Source organism: Chiloscyllium punctatum, chromosome 24 (genome assembly GCF_047496795.1).
Source record: "Chiloscyllium punctatum isolate Juve2018m chromosome 24, sChiPun1.3, whole genome shotgun sequence".
Taxonomy (NCBI): Eukaryota; Metazoa; Chordata; class Chondrichthyes; order Orectolobiformes; family Hemiscylliidae; genus Chiloscyllium; species Chiloscyllium punctatum.
Window position 1 is genome coordinate 80,329,994 of NC_092762.1, and position 27,192 is coordinate 80,357,185.

Genomic DNA, 27,192 nt, shown 5'->3' on the forward strand with positions numbered 1-27,192 from the left:
AGAAGGGACCTGAAGAAAGGGATTAGGAGAGCTAAGAGAGGGCATGAAAAATCCTTGGCGGATAGGATCAAGGATAACCCCAAGGCATTCTATGCGTATGTGAGAAACCTGAGAATGATGAGAATGAGGGTAGGTCCGATCAAGGACAGTAGTGGGAGATTGTGTATTGAGTCGGAAGAGATAGGAGAGGTCTTGAACAAGTACTTCTCTTCAGTATTTACGAACGAGAGGGACCGTATTGTTGAGGAGGAGAGTGTGAAACGGACTGGTAAGCTAGAAGAGATACTTGTTAGGAAGGAAGATGTGTTGGACATTTTGAACAACTTGAGGATAGACAAGTCCCCCGGGCCTGACGGGATATATCCTAGGATTATGTGGGAAGCAAGAGAGGAAATTGCAGTACCGTTGGCAATGATCTTCTCGTCTTCACTGTCAACGGGGGTGGTACCAGGGGACTGGAGAGTAGCGAATGTTGTGCCCCTGTTCAAAAAAGGGAATAGGGATAACCCCGGGAATTACAGGCCAGTTAGTCTTACTTCTGTGGTAGGCAAAGTAATGGATAGGGTACTGAAGGATAGGATTTATGAGTATCTGGAAAGACACTGCTTGATTAGGGACAGCCAGCACGGATTTATGAAGGGTAGGTCTTGCCTTACAAGTCTTATTGAATTCTTCGAGGAGGTGACCAAGCATGTGGATGAGGGTAGAGCAGTGGATGTAGTGTACATGGATTTCAGTAAGGCATTTGATAAGGTTCCCCATGGTAGGCTTATGCAGAAAGTCAGGAGGCATGGGATAGAGGGAAATTTGGCCAATTGGATAGAAAACTGGCTAACCGGTCGAAGTCAGAGAGTGGTGGTAGATGGTAAATATTCAGCCTGGAGCCCAGTTACAAGTGGAGTTCCACAGGGATCAGTTCTGGGTCCTCTGCTGTTTGTAATTTTTATTAATGACTTGGATGAGGGAGTCGAAGGGTGGGTCAGTAAATTTGCAGATGATACGAAGATAGGTGGAGTTGTGGACAGTGAGGAGGGCATTGGGTCGTTTGCAAAGGGACTTAGATATGATGCAGAGCTGGGCTGAGGAGTGGCAGATGGAGTTCAACCCTGCCAAGTGTGAGGTTGTCCATTTTGGAAGAACAAATAAGAATGCGGAATACAGGGTTAATGGTAGGGTTCTTAGTCAGGTGGAGGAACAGAGGGATCTTGGGGTCTATGTACATAGATCTTTGAAAGTTGCCACTCAGGTGGATAGAGTTTGTAAGAAGGCCTATGGTGTATTATCGTTCATTAGCAGAGGGATTGAATTCAAGAGTCGTGAAGTGATGTTGCAGCTGTACAGGACTTTGGTTAGGCCACATTTGGAGTACTGTGTGCAGTTCTGGTCGCCTCACTTTAGGAAAGATGTGGAAGCTTTGGAGAGGGTGCAGAGAAGATTTACCAGGATGTTGCCTGGAATGGAGAATAGGTCGTACAAGGATAGGTTGAGAGTTCTCGGCCTTTTCTCGTTGGCTCGGCGAAGGATGAGGGGTGACTTGATAGAGGTTTATAAGATGATCAGAGGAATAGATAGAGTAGACAGTCAGAAACTTTTTCCCGGGTACAACAGAGTGTTACAAGGGGACATAAATTTAAGGTGAAGGATGGAAGGTATAGGGGAGATGTCAGGGGTGGGTTCTTTACCCAGAGAGTGGTGGGGGCATGGAATGCGCTGCCCGTGGGAGTGGTAGAGTCAGAATCATTGGCGACCTTTAAGCGGCATTTGGATATGTACATGGATGGGTGCTTAATCTAGGATAGAAGTTCGGCACAACATCGTGGGCCGAAGGGCCTGTTCTGTGCTGTATTGTTCTATGTTCTATGTTCTATGTTCTAGTCCAGCCAGCAATGTGCACCTCTCATGAAAATACAATCTTGAGGACATTTAAAACTTTGTCCTTGCTAACCAGATGACTCATAGTAAATTTTAAAAACAAATATCTGGATTTAATCTTTTAATCTGTGAAGATCCAAATTTTAGTGCCATTCCAGTTAACTTCAATTTTTGCCTGTTCCATCTCCCCTTCAATTAAATCGAGGCTTTTCCCACTTTTGGGATTTTAAAGTAGGATTGTCAATCTCCTTTCCAGTTAATGCTCCATAAATGCTGACTGAAGCCTCATTAACAAAGACTTTTTTTAAAAAATTATTTAATTTGTTTCTGACAAAGGATGGAGAGAGTGAGTCAGCACCAATGCTCCACTGTTGCTTCTGTCATCATTCAAATGTTCATTCTAAATAGGGAGCTACATTTCTGATCAATGGAATAATCAATCATCAAGGTTTTGGAAACTGAAGAGCTCCCCTTGTCTGCACCATGATACCTTCTATTTTACCAAACAGCCAAACCATAAACTCTGAGAAAATCTCACTGAAGACCCCAAATAGCTGGTTGTATCCACCAGCAGCTGAATGCGGATCTCTACTCAGCAAAAGTCATGCACCTCAAAATACAATCCCCCTAGTCAGTCCACAAAAGTCATCACCTATTGAGTCATGATAGCATAACGCCTGGTACAATTAGTGCAGGAGGATGACCCATGGTCACACAAGGGTCATTTTGACTCTGGGTTCTTTGAAAAGAATGAGATCACATCAGTCACTCCTTATTCGGTTTTCAGATTGGGACCGCTGAGAATGCTCAGAGCAAATAAAGCAGGAGAGCTGTATCCCTTTAAAGGTGCTACATAAATGCAAGTTGTTGTTGTTTTACTGCGAGGTGATATAAAGGAGGTGACATTAATCTTCCATGGCATGCCAGAGAGGATTGAAGTGGGGGAGGTACTTAAAATGAAAAATTGTGAGAACTAACCCAACCCTAAGTACAGGATAAGATATCTACTGGTACTGATTTTAAGGCAGCAGCTTGTGTGATGCATCTGTGTTCCACCCAGGCGAGGAGAGACGTTCATCCCTACTCCATTTTGTGCTGCTTCACTGAGGTGACATTTCAAATTCAGCATTTAGGTTGAACAAGGCTGTCATCTTATTTTACAAAGGTAGCCCTGATTGGCAAAATTCAGCATCATAACAGCCTTCCTACAAGGATGAAGATACTGGGAGGATGAGGAGCACGTACACGGACTACTAGCTCCCCCACCAACAGCACTGCTAACAGCTACCTCATGAAATAATGAATCTGTCAGAAAATAAAGTACTTTTTTTTAAAAGAAAATTAACACTTTGTATTGAGGTTGAATAGATTTCATGGTTCAATTCATGATGGGTTGCAGGTCCATAAACTGTGACTCTAGGTATGACTCCTGAGTGGAATTATATCAATGGGACACATTTGAAAAGGTTTTATTCAGTATGCCCCAATATGCGGTAAGATGTTAATCTCACTCTGGTTGACAAAAGTCAGTAAACGGTTGTAGTCAAGGGGCTGGCTGAATTCTTTTGATTTCTGTTAAAGATCTCTGCAGGAAGCCTGTGTTTATCATTTGGTGACTCTGCAGAGCTTCTCATTTCCATTCAGTGCACCCTGACTGAGCCATCAGAGTGTGCCACAAGCTTGCCGCTTCAGCAACGGACCCCTGCCAGGCTGAAAATTAATCAACGCACAATCGCTAACATTGGCACCGTAGCTATCGTTAGACTAACAGTCTCTTGCATGGCATAAGCAGAACATTCAGCTAGGACCAGGCAGGATACCATGACCTCGGAGCAATCAAAGTATACATGCCAACACGTTAGACAAGAGACAATTGTACAGACCTTGGGGCAAGGTCAGAAGTCACACGACGCAGGTTATAGTCCAACAGGTTTATTTGAAATAACAAGCTTTCAGAGCATTGCCCCTTCGTCAGGTGACAAAGACGCAGTGCTTCGAAAGCTTGTGATCTCAAATAAACCTGTTGGACTATGACCTGGTCAGTAGATGTGAAGCTGGAAAAACACAGCAGTCAGATAGCATCCATTTTGGCCCAAAGCATTGATCTTCCTGCCCTTCAGATGCTATCTGATTTGCTGTGCTTTTCCAGCTTCACATCTACTGACTCTGACTTCCAGCATCTACAGTCCTTACAGTGTCCTAGGACTATAACCTGGTGTCGTGTGACTTCTGACCTGTCCACCCCAGTCCAACACCGGCACCTCCACATCAGACCTTGGGACAGCAATTCATCTCTGCTGTGGTGCATAATTTTGGCCCGATCAAATGACTTTTATTTTGTGCCACCATCTGAGATGAATTTGCGCCCCCGTATTTGACTCCAAAATTAAAATAAATGACGAGTGAAACGTATTCGGTCCACGCAGGTCTTGGGTGGGGAGGTAGGTCAATAACAAGGGTGATCCAAGGGGATAATACACTTGCATGTTGAGAAATTGTGTGATCAGCCTGTGATTTATCAACACAAGCATGCACTAACTATACTTTTAAGGTGGTTAAGAATCATTATCAGATCCTTGCCACAGAAATAATTCTCCATGAGGTAATACTTTATATTCTGGAAAATGCAATGAGTTAATTATGTGTCTTGAGACAAGATAAAGAAACAGTGAGGAAATGTCCATTTAGACAGAAAATCCTTGCCTCCTGATTAAATATCTCCCTTTGTGAGAGGCCATTAGTTTCTGTCCCTGGAGTGCAAGCTGGTAAAATGTATCCTGCTATCTCTTGCATTTTTTTTCAAATTGCTGCCTTTATTAAAATATTTGTTGAATACCTTCCTCGTCAGGATTCCAGATTGCCTGATAGCAGCTTGGGTGACAGTCTATTTATTCTCTGTCTGATATGAGCCAAGTGTTATCTCCAAGGACCCATATGGGCCATTGATCCAAAAAGCCAGGCTTGAGAAAAGTAGTATGTCTAACATCCTGCAAGGACTTTGTTTCAGCATCCAGAAAACTGTTGGATGACTTTTACAATGAACAAACTATTTCTATGCATAGGCCTGTACAACTTTCAGCCTCTTCCACTGTGCATGCCAAATTCAAAAACAAGGTTACATTTCAGTTGTATCCAAGAATGGAGGATTGAGTGTAGGTTTAGAGTTTCTCAAAGAATTGGTGTAATCTCTCAAACAAAAATAAAGTTTTTCTTCTAATGGGAAAAGAAAAAGTAGCATTTTACAGTTATGTGGAGAAAGCAGAGACATGGGACTAAATTGGTTAACCTTTCCAAACAGCAAGCAAAGATATGATGTACCAAATGGTCTCCTATGATTCATTGTGCTCAGGTAGTTAGTTACAGTTGAAGCTGTGTTAGAGAGTTACAGTTACCTCAGTACACCTGAATTGGGAAGGGAAACATGAGCCAAGTTCCTGATTGCTATCCAGCTGTCCTTGAGGAAGGATGTGCACAAGGATGGTTGGTAAGGATTAGGTCAGGCATGGCTGTCACATCCTTGTGGTCCATCAATACACCAACTCGCATTCTTTAAGCTTATATGTGAGCGCATACTCAAATAAACCAGCAAACACCATCCGAGCAAAGCTCTCACGAAATGAAAGAAATGGAGACAAAATGAGAGACAGGACAAAAATTCTGAGGCATACAACAGAAAATTCAGGTAGCTCAACCATGTCGAAAAATTTCAATTGCCTCTTGTACCTCACTCAGATGTCGAAGAATGGATAAAACATCACAAACATAGTGAAGACTTCTGCATTCTGATTGAATCCAGTTAGAATTGAGAAAAAAAAGGAGGCAAAGCCAACCTAACCCTGCTATAATGGATTCTTACATAAGAGATGAGGTCACAAGCTTAACCTCCATGTGAAGTATGATGTACCACAAAGCAGAGCTAGATCCTTTACATTCAAGGCAGCTGAAGTACAAAAGAGGAAGTATAGATATGGAAAGTTTGATGCAGCACGACAAAGAAGATCACATTAAAGACTTGACAGAAGGGAGGAAGATTTAGGAGAAAAGGAGCCAAGAACTTTATATAGAGCTGCCAACACCAACTCAGCATTCCAGAAAATCCAAAGAAAATCATCCCCAAGGACATACCAATAACTTTTTTATATCACTATATCTAGATGTTTTTTTTTAGATTACTTACAGTGTGGAAACAGGCCCTTCGGCCCAACAAGTCCACACCGCCCCGCCGAAGCGTAACCCACCCATACCCCTACATGTACATCTACATCTACCCCTTACCTAACACTACGGGCAATTTAGCATGGCCAATTCACCTGACCTGCACATCTTTGGAGTGTGGGAGGAAACCGGAGCACCCGGAGGAAACCCACGCAGACACGGGGAGAACGTGCAAACTCCACACAGTCAGTCGCCTGAGGCGGGAATTGAACCCGGGTCTCAGGCGCTGTGAGGCAGCAGTGCTAACCACTGTGCCACCGTGCCGCCCACAATTCTTCCATTCCAAAATGGAACTAGCCATCTGATGAATATTTTCAATCTCAAGATATAACTTCACTTGGTCATGTAAAAGATGATTTAACATTCCAGGTTGATGAAAAGACTTGCATTATAAAAGCCAACCCACTATCCCCAAAACATTGCTCCCAAGAACAGACTTCTACACTCGCAAAACACTTTTTAGACTTTTTTTCTATGAAAGTATAGTAAGCACCAACTAATGATAATGAGATAATTACCTGATCATTTGGTTTAGCAAGTAGCTGTATCGATGGGTTGTCTATGATCACCTAATTCTATCTGCTCAGTATTTTCCAGCATGTTCATTTATTTTATTCTGACATCTACTCGCTCTTTTGGATTGGTCCAATTAGATAACTATCTGCCAATTGAATCCCTTGGAATGCTTTTCAGACAATCTCCAGTTATTGTTAACCAAAACCTTTTTGCCACAATAAGAGTCAGGATGTGAAAATGTTATCCATCAGATCCTCATGGCCTAAGGATAGGCATCTGCTCATAAGAGCAGAGAGACAATTGGGAAACTCAAGTTGAATATTACACGATAACTTATCACCAAACAGTGCAATTTAACACCAAAGAGAATGCCATCTACCATTAAGATTATTTTTCTCCTTTGCCAATTTTCCTCCCCTCATGGAACAGTTGTCCTGTGCTACCTGGCCTCGGTGGTGAATTTTAATGTGCAACTCTAAACGGCATCAGCACACACTCATCTTGAGGGGGAGGGCAAAGTTACAAAATGCCTGCTTCCAATCTCATTCAACATTGAGTTTCAGGAGGAAGTTGTTAATTCACCAGTGAGTTCATAGTATCAGTTAGTTTAGTTGGTAGCATTATTACCTGAGTCATAGAGTCATAGAGACGTACAGCATGGAAACAGACCCATTGGTCCAACTTGTCCAATGCCGACCAGATATCCCAACCCAATCTAGTCCCATTTGCCAGCATGTGGCCCATATCCCTCTAAATCCTTTCTATTCATATACCCATCCAGTCGCCTTTTAAATATTCTAATTGTATCAGACTTCACCATTTCGTCTGGCAACTCATTCCATCCATGCTCCACCTTCTGTGTGAAAAAGTTGCCCCTTAGGTCCCTTTTAATCTTTCCCCTCTAAGTTTTGGACTCACCCACCCTGGGAAAATGACCTTGTCTATTTACCCTATCCATACCCCTCATAATTTTATAAATCTCTATCAGGTCACCTCTCAGCCTCCAATGCTCCAGAGGAAATAGCCCCAGCCTATTCAGCTTCTCCTTATAACTCAAACTCTCCAACCCTGGCAACATCCTTGTAAATACTTTCCGAACCCTTTCAAGTTTTGCAACATCCTTCCGATAGCAGAGTCCAAAAGTTGTGCGCTTAAGCCTCTCTATCTCCTGTCACTCAAAAACAAAAATTCACTGCAATACTGAGAGAATGCTGCGCTACCAAAGGTGCTATCTTTCGATAAAGCAAGTCTTATGGCTATATCATTCCTATGAAACTATTTTGAAGAAGGAGAGATCGCTGCTGAGTTCTGGTCACATTTGAACTTCTACCAAGTGCCATTAAAACAACTATTGCTGTTTGTGGTAATTGCCATATGTAAATGGCTGTTGCATTTTTCATATTACACTAATTAATAGTTTTCAAAAGCTACGTTGGTTATAAAACACATGGGACATCCTGAAGTCAGCAATAGTATCACCTGAAAGCAAGTCTTTCACTTGAAGATAGAAGCAAAGCTGATGCTCCTAGCGCAGTACTACGAATACAGTCATACAGCACAGAAGCAGACCAACCCATCCATGCCGACCAGATATCCTAACTAAATCTACTCCCATTTGCCAACATTTGGCACATATCCATCTAAACCCATCCTGTTCATATATCTAGATTAGAGAGATGCTGGAAAAGCATAGCAGGTCAGGCAGCATCTGAGGAGCAGGAAAATCAATGTTTCGGGCAAAAGCCCTTCATCAGGAATAGAGGCAGAGAGCCTGCAGGGTGGAGAGATAAATAAGAGGGGGGTGGGGGTAGGGGTAGGATGAAAGTAGCATAGAGTACAATAGGTGAATGGGGGTGGGGATGGAGGTGATAGGTCAGAGAGGAGGGTGGGGGAAGGCAGCAAAGATACCCATCTAGATGTTTTTCTAAATGGTTGTAATTGTACCAGCCTCCACCACTTCCTCTGGCAGCTCATCCCAAGGAATGCTGGGCTCCAGAAGGTCTTTTCTTTTCCTTTGACTGTCTTCCTCCTCAAATGGATGCAATTAAAAATGAATACAAGAGTTCTCCATGATGTGTTAGACCAACATCAATAAAATCTGATCATGATCTCATGGCAGGTTGTTGGATCTTGCTGTTGTAGGACTATGTCATTGGCACTTTGGGACATCGACAAGTTATAAAAGACCAGCCTTCCTTTCCAATGATACTAATGGTATTCTGACTGGTTACTCCCTCATTTATACAGAAGCAAAGAAATCAACTGCAGCCCAGCATTACTTACTACACTAGGTGAAATTATTTAACTCAACATAAACAAGGAGATGAATCTGTGAAAGTAGTGTTGTACTATTTTGAATTCGTAATTTTCAGTTGGGCTCACAGTGTGGTGTACGTGTGTGCGCCGGCAGTGACATATATTAATGCACAGGGCTCTGTTTTTTGCAAACTAAAAAAACATGCACTGCACCTGATTCAATGCAACAAACAGATTGCATCTGCTCACTGGTTCATTTTTTTTAGGGCAATGCCCTGAGTAATCAAAGTCAACAAGTACTATTTAAAATTTAAACAAAACTGGCCATTAATTGTCAATTGACATTAGCGAGATTTGAGAAGATTTGTAGCTCAGGTTGAGGTTCTGGATGTAGGTTTGCTCGTTGAGCTGGAAGGGTCATTTTCAGATATTTCGTCACCATAGTGGTTAACATCATCAGTGAGCCTCCGGACAAATCACTTTTGGTAGGCTTTCTATTTATGTGTCTAGGTTTCCTTGGGTTGGTGATGTTATTTCCTGTGGTGATGTCATTTCCTGTACTTTTTCTCAGGGGTTGGTAAATGGGATCCAAGTCAGTGTGTTTGTTGATAGAGTTGGAATGACATGCTTCATATAATTTACAAAATACCTTGCAAGAATTGTAGTAAACATTAAGTTGGACAAACAGGTAGAAAACTAGCCACCAGGATAAATGAACATCAACTAGCCACAAAAAGACTAAACCCATTCTCACTAGTATCCTTACATATAGATGAGGAAGGACATCACTTCGACTGGGACAACACATCCATCCGAGAACAAGCCAAACAGAGACATGCATGAGAATTCCTAGAAGCATGGCAAACCCATTTACTTAGATCCCATTTACCACCCCCTGAGAAAAAAGAACTAAAAATGACATCACTACTGGAAATGGCGTCACCACAGGAAATGACATCACCAACCCAAGGAAACCTAAACATATAAATAGAAAGTGAGCCATGCCATTTGTATGTCAATTGACATCTCTATCAGACTCCAGAGACAACCAATCATTACCCTCCTTCCATGCAATACAAATGTTGGTATTCTATTTAAACTGGTATTCTTGAGAGTTGTCCTGATGAGTACAAGATGAAAAGCTTCACAAAGTGTGTCTTTTTTTAATAAAAGACAAATCAAAATCTGTTTACTGTATAGTGTTCACTTGTAGCTGCCATACAGCAAACACCAGTAGATGGAGCTGTAAGAAGAAGTAAGGAGAAAGCATAGTAGTGTGTTAGTAAAAGCCGCCATTGTTGTATTCTGGTTTGCCTGTAGCTGATTCTAAGCAAGAACCTCATGCTCAGCCAAGGCCCTCACAGTGAACTCTTCAGAACCCAGCAGCTCTTCAGTTATTAACACACGGCTATCAAAGCAGCGCACAATGGCATATTTTAAGTGAATACTTGATGAGCTAATAAGGCCAGTGCTGAGCTGTTTAAAAAGCATTACATGAACACATATCTGAATCCTTTCAATGCACAGAATTCTGCGCAAACATTCACATATTTCTAGAAATCTCTTCCAAAATCTGACACCCAAGGAACATTAAAAAGGGGAGCAAGTGGAGGCCAGAAAGCCTTTCATAACCCATCAGCTGAGCTTCACTTTCCCATCCATCTCTTATCTTTAGACTTGCCAACAGCCCAAAAATTTAACAATGTCAGCCTTAATTATCCTCAAGGGTAGAATTCTAAAGATTTGACTCGATGCCATCTGAATGAAGAAATTTCTTGTCACGTCAGTTTTCATTGATTTACCCTTGCCTTGAGATTTCTCCCCATGGCTTTAGACTCTCCAGTCATGGTTAGACAACCTCTTGGCATCTACACTGTCAAGCTCTTTCATAATCATACATGTTTCACTGACATCACCTCTCAATCTTCTAAACTCAGGAAGATTATAGACCCTTTCTACTGAGCATCTAATCATTAGCAAACTCTCCTTTGAGGGGTCAATGTAGTGAGCACTTGGAGGGGTTCACTGTACGTTCCTGTACAACCCGGACTATATTAACCCATGTGTCTGCACATTCCAAAAATCCATCAATAGTCCCAGAAATACTCCCAAATACAAAGGGAAACCGGTATCATTGCTGTTTACACTGCATAATTTGCAAATGTTTCCATAAGTTGGAAACTATTTTTTGGAAGTTTATTTGTCACCGTTTTCTTTACACGCTGCACAGTCAAGAAGTATTCTGCAGGGGTAAAATATGGGCAGGGATACAAGCTGGGTAAAGCTGTATTGTTAAAAATTACTATGGCAGCTCTTGTGGAAGGACATAGAGGCCTCCAGGTTTTGTGGCCAAAGTTTATCTCTCCGCCTAGACCAGGCAAATGGAAAACTGACTAACTAATCGTTTAACTCATTGCCACTTGTGGGACCTTATGCACAAATTGGGTGCATTTACTGAAAAGCAGTGAGGATACTGAAGAAGTGATTCATTGATGTGGAGAACTTCAGGGCATTAATAGGCTGCTTTATCAAGGAGAGTTTATTTAAGATTGAACTTCACACTGGTTTAAGGAGAAGGGCACAAAATGTGATGGCAACAGAAGGGAACATCTTCTATGTAGCGAATGGTTAGGATCTGGAATGCATAATCCGAAAGAGCAATGGAGGTAGATTCAACTGGGGTTTTCAAAAGGGGACAGGATAATTATCTGAATAGAATATAGTTGAAGGGCTGTGTGGGCAGGGGAATGGGCAGAGGTGAATAACACCTACAATGACTTGGCACCAATATGACCAGCTATTTGCAGTTCCTCAGACATTGAAGCAGTCCATGTCCGAATGCAGCAAGACCCTGAACAACATTCAGGCTTGGGCTGATAAATGCCAAGTAACATTTATGCCAGGCAATGACAATCTTCAGCATCCAAGGAACAGGAGAATCGACGTTTCGGGCATAAGACCTTTTTCAGGAATGAGGAAAGTGTGTCCAGCAGGCTAAGATAAAAGGTAGGGAGGAGGGACTTGGGGGAGGGGCGTTGGAAATGCGGTAGGTGAAAGGAGGTTAAGGTGAGAGTGACAGGCCGGAGTGGGGGTGGGGGCGGAGAGGTCAGGAAGAAGATGCAGGTTAGGAAGGTGGTACTGAGTTTGAGGGATTTGATTGAGAAAAGGTGGGGGGAGGGGAAATGAGGAAACTGGAGAAATCTGAGTTCATCCTTTGTGGTTGGAGGGTTCCTAGGCGGAAGATGAGGCGCTCTTCCTCCAACCGTCATGTTGCTATGGTCTGGCGATGGAGGAGTCCAAGGACCTGCATGTCCTTGGTGGAGTGGGAGGGGGAGTTGAAGTGTTGAGCTACGGGGTGGTTGGGTTGGTTGGTCCGGGTGTCCCAGAGGTGTTCTCTGAAACGTTCTGCAAGTAGGCGGCCTGTCTCCCCAATATAGAGGAGGCCACATCGGGTGCAGCGGATGCAGTAAATGATGTGTGTGGAGGTGCAGGTGAATTTGTGGCGGATATGGAAGTATCCCTTGGGGCCTTGGAGGGAAGTAAGGGGGGAGGTGTGGGTGCAAGTTTTGCATTTCTTGCAGTTACAGGGGAAGGTGCCGGGAGTGGAGGTAGGGTTGGTGGAGGGTGTGGACCTGACGAGGGAGTCACGGAGGGAGTGATCTTTTCAGAACGCTGATAGGGGAGGGAAGGGAAATATATCCTTGGTGGTGGGGTCCGTTTGGAGGTGGCGGAAATGACGGTGGATGATACGCTGTACATGGAGGTTGGTGGGGTGGTAGGTGAGGACCAGTGGGGTTCTGTCCTGATGGCGGTTGGAGGGGCGGTGCTCAAGGGCGGAGGAGCGGGAAGTGGAAGAGATACGGTGAAGGGCATCGTCGACCACGTCTGGGGGGAAATTGCGGTCCTTGAAGAAGGAAGCCATCTGGGTTGTACTGTTTTGGAACTGGTCCTCCTGGGAGCAGATGCAGCGGAGATGAAGGAATTGGGAATATGGGGTGGCGTTTTTACAGGGGGGAAGGTGGGAGGAGGTGTAGTCTAGGTAGCTGTGGGAGTCGGTCAGTTTATAGTAAATGTCCGTGTCGATTCAGTCGCCCGAGATAGAAATGGAAAGGTCTAGGAAGGGAAGGGAGGAGTCTGAGATGGTCCAGGTGAATTTGAGGTCGGGGTGGAAAGTGTTGGTAAAATGGATGAACTGTTCAAACTCCTCGTGGGAGCACGAGGCAGTGCCGATACAGTCATCGATGTAGCGGAGGAAAAGGCGGGGGTTGGTGCCAGTGTAGCTGCGGAAGATGGACTGTCAAATTCACCTGGACCATCTCAGACTCCTTCCTAGACCTTTCCATTTCTATCTCGGGCGACCGAATCAACACGGACATTTACTATAAACCGACCGACTCCCACAGCTACCTAGACTACACCTCCTCCCACCATGCCCCCTGTAAAAACGCCATCCCATATTCCCAATTCCTTCGTCTCCGCCGCATCTGCTCCCAGGAGGACCAGTTCCAAAACCGTACAACCCAGATGGCCTCCTTCTTCAAAGACCGCAATTTCCCGCCAGACGTGGTCGACGATGCCCTCCACCACATCTCTTCCACTTCCCGCTCCTCCGCCCTTGAGCCCTGCCAACCGCCATCAGGACAGAACCCCACTGGTCCTCACCTACCACCCCACCAACCTCCATGTACAGCGTATCATCCACCGTCATTTCCGCCACCTCCAAACGGACCCCACCACCAGGGATATATTTCCCTTCCCTCCCCTATCAGCGTTCTGAAAAGATCACTCCCTCCGTGACTCCCTCGTCAGGTCCACACCCCCCACCAACCCAACCTCCACTCCCGGCACCTTCCCCTGCAACCACAAGAAATGCAAAACTTACGCCCACACCTCCCCCCTTACTTCCCTCCAAGGCCCCAAGGGATACTTCCATATCCGCCACAAATTCACCTGCACTTCCACACACATCATCTATTGCATCCGCTGCACCCAATGTGACCTCCTCTATATTGGGGAGACAGGCCGCCTACTTGCAGAACGTTTCAGAGAACACCTCTGGGACACCTGGACCAACCAACTCCAACCACCCCGTAGCTCAACACTTCAACTCCCCCTCCCACTCCACCAAGGACATGTAGGTCCTTGGACTCCTCCATCGCCAGACCATAGCAACACAACGGTTGGAGGAAGAGCGCCTCATCTTCCGCTTGGGAACCCTTCAACCACAAGGGATGAACTCAGATTTCTCCAGTTTCCTCATTTCCCCTCCCCCCATCTTGTCTCAGTCAAATCCCTCAAACTCAGCACCGCCTTCCTAACCTGCAATCTTCTTCCTGACCTCTCTGCCCCCACCCCACTCCGGCCTATCACCCTCACCTTGACTTCCTTCCACCCATCACATTTCCAACGCCCCTCCCCCAAGTCCCTCCTCCCTACCTCTTATCTTAGCCTGCTGGACACACTTTCCTCATTCCTGAAGAAGGGCTTATGCCTGAAACGTCGATTCTCCTGTTCCTTGGATGCTGCCAGACCTACTGCGCTTTTCCAGCAACACATTTTCAGCTCTGATCTCCAGCATCTGCAGTCCTCACTTTCTCCTCAATGACAATCTTCAACAAGGCAGAATCCAACTGTCACTTCTCGACTTTCTTATGAACTCAGTTGATGCTAATATTGGACAAGTGAAACTCCAGACTAAAACTGGCTTGATAGATCAAAGTTTAATTTGTGCAGTTGGTTACCATGGTCCCAATGGAGAGAGAAAAAAAAACTGGTGGTGGCTTAACCTGAGGGTCACCAACCTCAAGCAAGGGGCAAGGTGGAAAGGGGAGCCCTTTGTGATATTCACAGTCAGTACAGGAATTGAACATAGGCTGTTGATATTACTCTGTATTGCAAACCAGCTACCCAGCCAACTGAGCTAAACCAACATCACTTGGCACAATATTAGCATCACTACACTAGTAATGTTCTAGGATTGCCATCCTTGACAGAACCGAGGATGTACCTGCACTACAGCAGTTCAAGGAGGCAACTCAGCATCACCTTGTGAAGGGCAACTCAGGATGAGCAATATATGCTGGCCCATATTCCATGAATGTATTCTTTAAAATGGCCTTCTGTTATATTGTAATCATTCTATAGCCCCAGTTCTAAGCCACTGATTTCAAGCCTTATGCTTTTAAATGTCCAAAAATAGATCCTTCTTCAGAACAATTGACAGGAGTGACATTAACCCACCATCTTTCCTGTTTTGGTCGCTAGTGGTGCTGTTATGTATTTCCCACTCAACCATTTGTACAGTGAGACGCAGACAGTTTTATTATAAGATCCTCAGGTGAAAACATTCCTGCAAAGGGATGTAGGCAATTGAGAAGAATACCACAGAATTAAGTGTTTAGTTAAATAGTAAATGGCTCATTTATTTTCTCCCCTCTATTAAGAATGGCTAACAGAAGGTCCATTTCACTGTGAATATGAAAATGGAATCAGAGCTGTGGTGAGTCACATTGCAGATTTATGTCACTGTTGCACTCTGTGCTATTTTGTCATACAAATTGAAGCTAATTATGATATGAGTGTTATAAAATGCACTTTGAGCTTGTAATGGCCCTTCCCCTGTATCTGCAGATGAAGCTTTAATGAAGGTTTCTCAATTACCCAGAGCTGCATGGTCTGCTAATGAGGGCTCACACTGTTCATCCATCTGCCAATGGTCCAGTACATTAGCTGCATGATATGTTTGGATAAGGCTGTTCAGAGTGAACTCTACCGAGCACCTCACTTCTTTCTTCGCTCATTATTTAACTCCATGAGTGTAAGAAATAAACCCTGGGGATTCTTCCAGCTTTCAGTTTCACAATTTCTTTAAGAACAAGTGAGCTTTCCTATTCCACCTTCAGGGCCTTTCCTTTGAAGCTAATCCTTTTATCCTAAATCTTTCACATGCTTCTCTTGGGTTTTACTGCTTTTCAGAGCTTTCAAGATTGGACAAATCTCAGATGAGAGGTTCTCACTTACCTACAGCATTGCCTCATACCAAGTAGAGACACGGTTCGATGCAGCTTTGAGATGTGCCTTAGAGTTATAGAGTTGTACAGCAAAGAAACAGACCCTTCGGTCCAACTCATCCATGCTGTCCCAAGTATCCTAAATTAATCTAGCCCCATTTCCCAGCATTTGGCTCATATCCTTCTCGACCCTTCCTATTCAAGCACCCCTCCAAATACCTCTTAAATGTTGTAATTGAATCAGCCTCCACCACTTCCTCTGGCAGCTCACTCTATACACACACTACCCTCTGCATGAAACCCTCGCCTTAAACCTATGCCCTCTAGTTTTGGACTCCCCTACCTTGGAAAGAAAACTTTAGCTATTCACCCTATCCATGTCCCTCATGATTTTATAAAGCTCTATAAGATCACCACCTTAGTTTTCAATGTTCCAGGGAAAATAATCTCTTGCCCTTCAGCCTCTCCCTATAGCTCAAACCCTCCAAACCTGAAAACTTCCTTGTAAATCTTACGCTTTCAGGTTTAACAACATCCTTCCTGTAGCAGGGAGACCAGCACTAAATGCAGTATACCAAAAGTGGCCTAACTAATGTGCTGTACAGCCACAACATGGTCTCCCAACTCCTTTATCCAGTGCGCTGACTAATAAGGGCAAATGAACCTAACACCTTCTTCGCTCCCTGTCTACCCGTGACTCCACCTTCAAGGAACTATGAAGGTTTTTTTTTGTTCAGCATAATTCTCCAGGACCCTACAATCAACTGTATAAGTCCTGCCCTGATTTGCCTTACCAAAATGCAAAACCTCATATTTACATAAACTAGACTCTAGCCTGCTATTCCTCAGCCCATTAGCCCTTCTAATCAAAGTCCCATTGTACTCTGAAGTACCTTTCTTCACTGTCAATGATACCACTAATATTGGCGTCATCTGCAACCCTACTAACCATATCTCCAATTTTCACATCCAAATCATTTATATAAATGACAAAAAGCAATGGATCCTGCCCTGATCCTTGCGGCACACCACTGGTCACAGGCCTCCATGCTGAAAAATAACCCTCCACCAGCACCCTCTGTCACCTACCTTCAGGCCAATTTTTGTATCCAAAATGGTTATCTATCCCCAGTTTCCCAGATTGCTAAATAATCTACCAAGCAGAACCTTTTTGAACACCTTGCTGAAGTCCATATAGACAACTTCCACCACTCTGCCTTCATCAATTCCCTTTGTCACTTCTTCAAAAATTTAGTCAAGTTGGTGAGACATTATTTCCCAGGCACAAAGTTTGTCGACTATCCTAATCAGTCCTTGCCCTTCGAAATTCATTTAGATCCTGTCCCTCAGGATTCCCTCCAATAACATAGCCACCACTGACATCAGACTCATTGGTTTAGAGCCAAAATAGCCATCTCACTTCTCTCATCCTCCTTTACCATTTCTCTCATTTTGTGTCTCTTCACTTAGAGATGTGAGGAATAGGAATAGCAACTAGCCATTCATCCCCTTGAGCCTGTTCTGCCTTTTAACCAGACTATGGCTGATCTTCCACCTCAACACCATTTTCCTGCATTCTTCCTATAAACCATGACAGTTGTTATCTCTAACAATCAATCAATATCTGCTTTGAACATACTCTGTAGCTCTCTGTGGTAAAGAATACCAAAGACACCAAAGAGAATAACAAAGATACCAAAGGGAAGGAAACTGCCATCCTTACCTGGTCCAGCCTGTATCTGACTCCAGACCCACAGCAATGTGGTTGACTCTTAACTGCCCTCTGGACAATTAGGGATGGGCAATAAATGCCGGTCTAGCCAGCAAAGCATTCATCACATGAATTAATAAAGATTCCCCTACAGCCAAAGAAAGCAACAATCTCACCTGTGACTATTCTCAAGGGTAGAATATCCAGCCCACTACCAGCATCCCAATGGAAGACAATTCTAAAGATTCAATTCAACACTCCCTGTGTAAAGAAATTTCTCCCTCATCTCAATCTTAGTTGGTTTACCACTTATTCTGAAACTGTGTCCCCTGTTCTAGACCAAACCCCTACCAAACTCCAACTAGGGAAATCATCATTCCCACATATTTTTGTCAAGTCCCGTTATCATTTTATATGCTCCAATACAAACTCCTCATTTTCTTCTAAACTCAAGAGAATACTGTTCCAACCTTGCCTCATAAAATAATTATGTCTTCTCAGGATTCTATGTGGTGAAGCTTTGTTGCATTTGCTCTATGCTAGATATTATCTTTAGACAAGGAGACCAAAATTATACAATAATCCACTCAGAATCACAGAATCCCTTCAGCGTGGAAGCAGACTATTCAGCCCATCAAGTCCATACTGACCTTCCAAACAGCATCCCACCTAGTCCCACCTATTTTTACTCTATCTCTGTGGCCCTGCATGGTTAATCCCCCTAGCCTGCCCATCTCTGGACACTATGGGCAATTTAGCAATGGCCAATCCACTTAACCTGCACATCTTTGGACTGCTAAAGGAAACCAGAGCACCCGGAAGAACCCCCACAGACATGGGTAGAATGCACAAACTCCAAAGGGTGGAATCAAACCTGGGTCCCTGATGCTGTGAGGCAGCAGTGCTAACCACTGATCCACTGTGCCACCCACCAAGGCTGTACACAATTGCAGCAAAAAAAAGGCCAACATACCATTTGCATTACTGATTGCTTGCTGCACCTTTCTGTTAGCTTTCACTGACTCATGAACAGATAAAACAAATCCTATTGAACATTAACACTTTCCAGTCTCTTACCATATTAGAAATATTCTGCATTTCTGATTTTCCTATTCCCTCTTCTTTCTCTATCTCTCTTCAACGACATGCACACTCATTCTTTCCCACTTCCCTACCACTTCCAAACGAACTGAACGGACCCATGTCACTTGAGGAAAAGAATGCAGTGCAGTACTCTAGTGAAAACTGATGGAATACATTGTTGTTGGAGATGTCCTCTTTTAGATTAGTCATGAAACGGATGGATCTGGTGGGTGTGAAAAATCCAATAATACTTTTTTGAAGATCAGGAGAGTTAGCCTCAGTTTCCTGCTCAATATTCAATCCTCAGTCAACTTCACAAAAATCGATTATTTAGTTATTGTCACAGTGTTGTTTGTGGGAACTTGCTGTGTGCAGATTGGCTGCTAAATTACAAGAGTCATTACCCTTCAAAAATAACTCATTTGTCATAAAATCTTTTTGTGATATTCATCAAAAGTGCTATATAGATGCACTTCTTTCTTTTATTCCTCCTCCACCACCTGCACATCCCATGTCAATATCAGGATTGGAATTTGAACTCTGCGTGTTGCTAGCCATAAATTTAACATTCCCTGTTATTTACACATCACACATTCAGGCAATCTGTCACAGTTAGGAAATGTGATCCTGATGTGAGGAGATAATTAAGTTCAAGGAAACACATTGTGTAACTGCCCTCACAAGTTCTACCCAGTCGCGTTACACTGAGTAGCAAAGATGGTGTTTACTTGAAGAATGGAAAGAGATCAGGATAATAGTCTAACTGATAAATGTCTCAGCTATTGCATTTGACAGTTTGTGATGTTGCTTTAATTCCTCTATGTCATGTCTCGTAAGCCATGTGCAACGTTCTATGTAACAAGTGCCAACATATTGCAACCCTATGTGGTAAGACTTGCTTAAATTATATCTCTCTGGTCAACTATCCTATTATCTCCATAAAAGGTTTAGTGTCAACTTGTGTTTGATAACATTCTTGAGATTCACCTCAAGGCATTTTATACCTTAATGATGCTGTATAAATACGTGTGATTGTGTTACAAAACAGGCCCCATTGATCTTCTGAAGAAAGAGCTACATTCATATAGCAGCATGGTGGCTCAGTGGTTAGCACTGCAACCTCACTGCACCAGGGACCCAGGTTCAATTCCCACCTTGGGCAACTGCCTGTGTGGAGTTTGTGCATTGTCTGTGTGGGTTTCCTCTGGTTTCCTTCCACAATCACAAAGATGTGCAGGCCAAGTGAATTGGTTGTGCTAAACTGTAGTGTGTACAGTTCTGGTCGCCACATTACCGAAAGGATGTGGATGCTTTGGAGAGGGTGCAGAGAAGGTTTACAAGGATGTTGCCTGGGATGGAAGGTGCTAGCTATGAAGAAAGGTTGAGTAGGTTAGGTTTATTTTCATTAGGGGTAAAAAAGGAGATTAAGGGGGGATCTGATTGAGGTTTACAAAATCATGAAGAGTATAGACAGGGTGGATAGAGACAAGCTTTTTCCCAGCTGAAGGATTCAATGTCGAGGGGTCACGTTGTCAAGGTGAGAGGTGGAAAGTTTAAGGGGGTTACACGCGGCAAGTACTTCACACAGAGGGTGGTGGTGTTTGGAACGTGTTGCCAGCAGAGGTGGTTGAGGCAGGCACGGTAGATTCATTTAAGATGCGTCTGGATAAATGCATGAGTAGGTGGGGAGCAGAGGGATACAGATGCTTAGGAATTGACCGGCAGGTTTAGACAGTACATTTGGATCAGCTCAGGCTTGGAGGGCCGAAGGGCCTGTTCCTGGGCTGTAAATTTTCTTTGTTCTTTGTTCTAAACTGCCCATAGTGTTAGATGCATTAGTCAGGAGTAAGTAGGGGGGTGGGTTGTTCTTCGGAGGGTCGGTGTGGACTTGTTGGACCAAAGGGCCTGTTTCCATACTGTAGGGAATCTAATCTTAAAAAAAAATTCACCAGATGATTAATTGAAGCTCTTTTAAAGTGTAATCACTATTATTGTGTAGTAAATGCCATAGCCAAATTTCCAAAGGCAGCAATGTCATCGTGACCCACTAATCTGTTTTAACAGGTTTCATTGAGGGGCAGGTTCCTGAGAATCCCTCTTTGCCTGCAAAATAATCTCATGGAACCTTTTACATTCCCCGAGAGAGTAGATGGGGCCTCAGTTTAACATTTCATCTGGCAGTGCCATCTCAGGAAGTGTGGTGCTCCCTCAGTGCTGCACTGGAACATTAGCTGAGAGTTCAGTGCTGTAGATTTGCAGTGGGATTTGAATCCATAACCTCCTGGACATAAAGGCAAGCATGGTACCAACTGAACGCTATGTTGCTCTTCTCACACATGGTCTGCTCAAGGGAAAATCCACCACAGGTCCTGCTGGTGAAGTTTGTCAAAAATGTGGGACAGAATCAGTCTTTAGCTAGAAACCCCACCCCAAGGTCAAACAGCCTACACACAGTGTCTGGTTTGCCTCATACTAGCATCTTCAGCAACAGAAAGCAAATAGTTTTGTCTGGAATGCATTCTTCCAGATAGTAACTAGACGATCAGCTCAGGATTATCAGGTCATTTTGAGGACTCTTATGGTGCAGTGGTAATGTCCCTACGTCGTGGCTAGAAGCCCTGGTTCAAATCCCACTCAACATTTGACATAACATATCTGGTCAAATTGATTTAAAAAAAAATAAGGTCACCTTGAAAGGCAAACATGCCAGCTTCATGCCCGCAACCACTCATCACTGTCTCTGGAGTCAGGCAGATTCCTGATGCCTCCAGTTCTCCCTCAGCCGCTGATGGGGTGAAACTATGTGTCAGTAAACTCTCAGTACTCCCTTCTGTTTATTGGATGGTGCAGAGGTGCTGACGGACTGCTATTGCCAGAAATGTGCTGCTCTTGTTAGTTTTATTCCTGCCACGTCCACCAAACCTCAAATTCTAAATGCTCCTGTCAGATGTGTTTCAACATCTAAGCACTGCTGTGTTCTGACCCTGGGCGCCTACAAAATAAATAATAGCTCATGATGGTTAATGGCTGCTGGTTACCTGGCAATACAAGACTTGAACACTGTCAATCTTAAATCTCTTCTGGCATCTCCTTGCCTCCTTTTCTTCTTAGTAATATGCACTCTGGCTCTTGCTGGGACACAGTTCACAGGTCTGTCATGTATGAGGTTGAACAAGGACTGCCAATGGGTTGTTTAGTTCATGAATATCATCAAGAATTCCCTCACCCAGCGTTCACAGCTCAGCACCCAGAGGTGGCTGGACACTGCAGAAGCAGCAGATTGAATGTTCCTCTTACAAAACCAAGCTAATGTCACTGACACACACCAAAGGCAAAATCACACAGGGGTCTGAGGCATGTGGGCTATGGTTGGATTTGTGACAGAATTAAACAGGACATCTGGCCCTCTATTTAGTAGGATTTAGAAGAGTGAGGGGATCTGATCAAAACAAATAAAATTCTAACAGGGCTAGGCAGATGTTTTCTTGGGTTGGGGAGTCTAGGTACAGGGAACATAGTCTCAGGATACAGGGTAGACCATTCAGGACTGAGATGAGGAACAATTTCTTCAGTCAGAGGGTAGCGAACCTGTGGGATTCTTGACTATAGAAGGCTGTGGAGGCAAAATTGCTACCTTCAGCAAAGAGGTCAGCAGCAGGAATGAGAAAGCACAGTGAATGAGTGAGAATTTAAAACTGTCAACCTTATATTTTTCCCTAGCTTCTCCCTGTCACCGTTTCTTCTCAACTGGCAAAGACTGCAAAAGAAAGTCTGGCAAGGGCGTTGATGGCTGCAGCATGCTCCTGACCACTCATGGCTGTCTCTGGAGTCATCCAGCTACCTGATGTCTCCAATTCCCCCTCAGCCACTGATGGGGTGAAGCCGTAATCTCTCAATGCTCTCATCGGCCACTGAATATATTCTGAAAAGAGATACATTTTTAGATTTTAAAGGCATCAAGGGGTATGGAGAGAAAGGAGGAATGTGGTGCTGTCATAGAGAATCAGCCATGATCCAATTGAATGGTGGAGCAGATCTGAAGGGCTGAATGGCCTACTCCTGGTGAGGCCTGTCTTTGCATCAAGAGCAACTTGGTATATTTGTTACAAATCTGCTGGGGAGCGAAGTGAGTTCCTCACTAGGCAGCAACAAGTTGACAATTAAGGGAGATTATTGCTTGTTAAACACCTTATTAACTTGCCTCATTAATATTCAGCTACTAACTCACCAAACACAGCTCGCAATCTGAATGTCCAGAATTCTTGACATGGAAGTCCAGAGCAAGTACCTTATGATATAGATCATTGCAGGCCGCAAAGAGCCTCCATGTTGTTCAGCACCGCAGAACACCTCAGGACACACCCTTCATCCATGGACATTGGAATCCAACATTTGCCAACCTCTCACAATTCTCATGGCATCTCTTCAATCCACCTACAGGCTGCATAAGAGCAGCATGGGACAGACTGCACCCACAGATAGGCATGGACTGGACTGGAATTCATTTTGTGTTCTCTCTGAGCACTTGCTCATTTAGTGCCAACTTGCATGCATGTAGCATCTGTGCCTTACCATCCCCATCTTGCCATGCCACGCTGTTAGTGCAATGACACTTCAGCCAGAGTCTAAACGCTGCCATACTGATGCGCTGCTTTGTGCAGGCACACAGAGAGATCAGGAGGGCAGGGGGTGAGGTAACAGCTTACTGCACAACACAGCAAATACACAGCACAGTTATTCAACAATGTTGGGCACAGTCCACACACAGTCCAGGGGCACTATGAGGGTCAGTCATACACTCGTGCTGGATAGAGTCAGGAGATATATCCAAGCACGGTGGCACAGTGGTTAGCACTGCTGCCTCACAGCACCAGAGACCTGGGTTCAATTCCCGACTCAGGCGACTGACTGTGTGGAGTTTGCACGTTCTCCCCGTGACTGCGTGGGTTTCCTCCGGGTGCTCCGGTTTCCTCCCACAGTCACAAAGATGTGCATGTTAGGGTGAATTGGCCATGCTAAATTGCCCGTAGTGTTAGGTAAGGGGTAAATGTAGGGGTATGGGTGGGTTGCGCTTCGGCGGATCGGTGTGGACTTGTTGGGCCGAAGGGCCTGTTTCCACACTGTAAAGTAATCTAATCTAATCTACAGTCTGGGTAGTAGGCATCAGTCAATCTTGTAGGGCCATCACAAGCAGTCAGGTTAATCAGGTCTTGTTATTTGAGGGAAGCTGCAAACATAGCATTCTTGTCCCTCATGTCTCACGTCTACTTGAAACGTCAGAGATCTGGGGGAAGTGCAGACTTGGGGATCAATGCGTTGAGGAGGATGCAAAGGGGAAGGTGCTATAGGAGCCAAAAGTGGCTTGGGGTGTCTCAGCTAGGCAGAGGGGAGCAGAGGCATGTGTAAAGGTCAAGACAAGGGTGGTGACAAGGGGAAACAAGGCACATGGGGTATTGGAAGAAAAGCATCAGAAGGCATTGGGGAGGGGACGGGGTCATTGGCAGGAACCGGGGGGATGATCACAAAGATACAATGTTGGCACTCAAGGTTAGAGACGGAGACCAATGACATAAGTCTCTGCATTGGGGAGGGGATGGGTGAAAATGGGTTGGTTCTGTGTTGCGAGGTGAAAAAAGACATGGTGGTGATGGAGGTGTCGGGGGAGAACCTGGCATCTTCAGCATATATACCAATACAATCAGTTCTGAAGAAGGGTCTCTGGAACTGAAATGTCAACTCTGCTTTCTCTTAACAGATGCTGTCAGATCTACTGAGCTTGTCCAGCAACTTCTAATTTTGTTTGAGAATTCCAGCAGCTGGAGCTTTTCATATTTTTTTTCATTTTGTGTAGGGTTGCTTATGTCTGGAATTGTCCAAACTGCTTACCTGCATATGACGTTTCCCTACTGGACATCAACAGGATACAGGTCACCTGTGGCCAGTGGGGACAGGGTAGTGGTGAATTACAGAGAGTGGTTAGACAAGATGTAGCTAAGGACGGATCAACAGTGTGGCTTGGTGCTTAAATCATAATGATGGAGACAGAACGGGCTAATATATGCAAGAGAGTGTCAGCTGTACTTACTATGAGCCTTGAGCAATGCAGCTTTGTGACTGTTGCACCACTCTGTTGCTGGTGAAGGGCAAGTCTGGACAGCCAACACCTGCCCATGAGTACACAGCCTTTAAAAGATGGCATGGGCGCGAGGAGTGCAGATCTGATATCCAATGACTGGTGAGTTTTCTGGATTTGGTGGCAAAATAGGGCTGGAATTGAATGACAGGGCCACGTTGGAGCAGGGTATAAGACAAATTTGATAAGCTAAGCAAGAAATCTTGTTAGGCCTCCTGGTGAAAAACCCTCCAAAAACCTCAGGGCAACAGACACTTAGACAATACCACAAAATTCAGACCCACAAGCCAGGCAAACCTAGAACCTTATTTTGCACATAGCCCAACTGAACAGTTCTATGCCCACCAACCAAGTCACTCAAATCTGTGGATTGGTGTTACCATTAATAAGAAGACTGCCATCAAACATAATTTTGCCACCTAGCAAGTTTCAAGATGGTAACCACCCCACAACTCACCAAACAAAGCAGATAGAATGGTTTAGTTTGTGAAAACACTCAGAAATACATCCTAAAAGCATTACAAAGCAGAATCTTGCAGTTTACCCAGTGATAAAGGTGATAATTGAAGGTTTGTTGCAGAGTGGAATGTAATTGAGGGTTTCAGATAGAAAAGTAGACATCTACAAGTGATTGCTGACTTGAGATTTGGGCAGTTCATACACAGAACATCCAAGAGTGAGTTACAGGCTGGAGTCTAATCAAGGAGCTGGGATAGTTTATTGTTGGAATAATGGATGGGACTATTCTATACATCAGCCAAAACTTGTACTGGTTTTAGAATTGCTCATTAACTAACTGCAAATTACTGATTGCACTATCGTTAAGCCTTCAGTGTGATTCATCATTATGAAAAGGACAAAAAAACCACAGCCATAAAAAAAACATGTATTGTCCCCCCAAAAAAAATAACCGCAGCATGGACTGACTCTAATGCAGTAGTCTTACCTCACGTTCAGCACGACACAAATTGTCTTAAGTCCTCAGTTAGATATCACACTGTAATTCATTCCCAGGTTCTTCAATTAATCTATATAAAACTGATCTGAACCCGAATAGGATTTGGATGTAACACACTCCAGGTAGCTATTGTTGGATTTATTTCTGCCCTGTAACTTACTCTATTCTTCTAGAGTTAGCTTATCAAAACCTCTCCCAATGTTAGCAGACAGTACTTCACCTTAGCTCCACATTATTTTATATATAAAATGACCTGAACCCTTCAATTTCCATCTGTAACATTTACAGATATCTACTACATGTATAAATCATCTCAACATCTCAGATAGATTTCATCATTCCTTGATGTATAAACATTTATATGAAAACTCTAAAACCCTCAAATTTTACTCCAGCTTGTAAACACTCCGGGGCACCCAATATTCTATATGCAAGCTGTGTGAACCTCTCAGTTACATTCCAATTTCTGGGAATATATTCTGCCTTGAAACTCATTTTAGGGAATCTATTATTCTGCGCATTAACTCTGGATGAGATTCTAACCTGCAACTCTCACCCTGAATTTCCAACATGGTTGACTCTTAACTGCCCTCCTAACAACTAGGAACGTGCAAAAAATGCTGGTCTAGCCAGTGCCAACCATTGTCCTATGGTTGAATATTTAAAACAAAGTTTCCTTATTGGCAAATTATCCAAACCATGGCAGTAGAATTCAGCCCATAACTTACTCTTGCTGTTCATTATTCTGTTTACAAGTAGACACTCTGTGGCATTGCTCACCGATGTTACAATGGTGGATGGCATTACAAAGGTGAAACTAAAATCATTCTGTTCTTGATGTGTAGCTCTGTTTTAAACGTGTCCAGTTCCCTTGAAGTCTCCTTATTTCATGGTTGAGCAATCAAGAATATCCTGAGATCCATTAGTGGCTAATCACTGTTGTAGATGGATGGGTATTTAAAAGTGTTCCGGTCCAGTTCAGGACGACGTGACAGGGAATGACTGGCTCTCTTTCCATTTTTCTGATATTTTTGAGACATTGGCCTGTGATGTCTGGAGGAAAACTAAATAAAACTTTTATTTATGCGGGTAATTCAACCAAACCATCCATTAGGTTTAGAGCTATAGTCACACCCAAACATTTCCTTCCATCTCAAATGTCTCAAATTTGCTCATTGGCTAGGCCCCCTTGAACAAAACTAAACATTTTCCAAACACGTTCTCCCACTGGAGTGAAATATATTTCCATTCTCACTGCAATGAAAAGATACATAAAGTGGGGTGCATACAGCTCTATCAGATCATTAATCTTCTCAAGTAGCACTCTTGAAAAGTGAATTAACAGTTTCAAACATGTCTCCACTGAGTTAAAAATCACAGAACATCAGGTTATAGTCCAACAGGTTCATTTGGAAGCACTAGCTTTCGGAGCACCGCT

General features: G+C 43.8%; 1 protein-coding gene across 2 annotated transcripts in view; it reads right to left on the reverse strand.

Annotated features, from left to right (window-relative positions):
- Positions 1-27,192, reverse strand: part of LOC140494736 (CUGBP Elav-like family member 4) — a 480,405-nt gene that overhangs the window by 156,601 nt on the left and 296,612 nt on the right. The gene's annotated exons all lie outside the window — the stretch shown is intronic.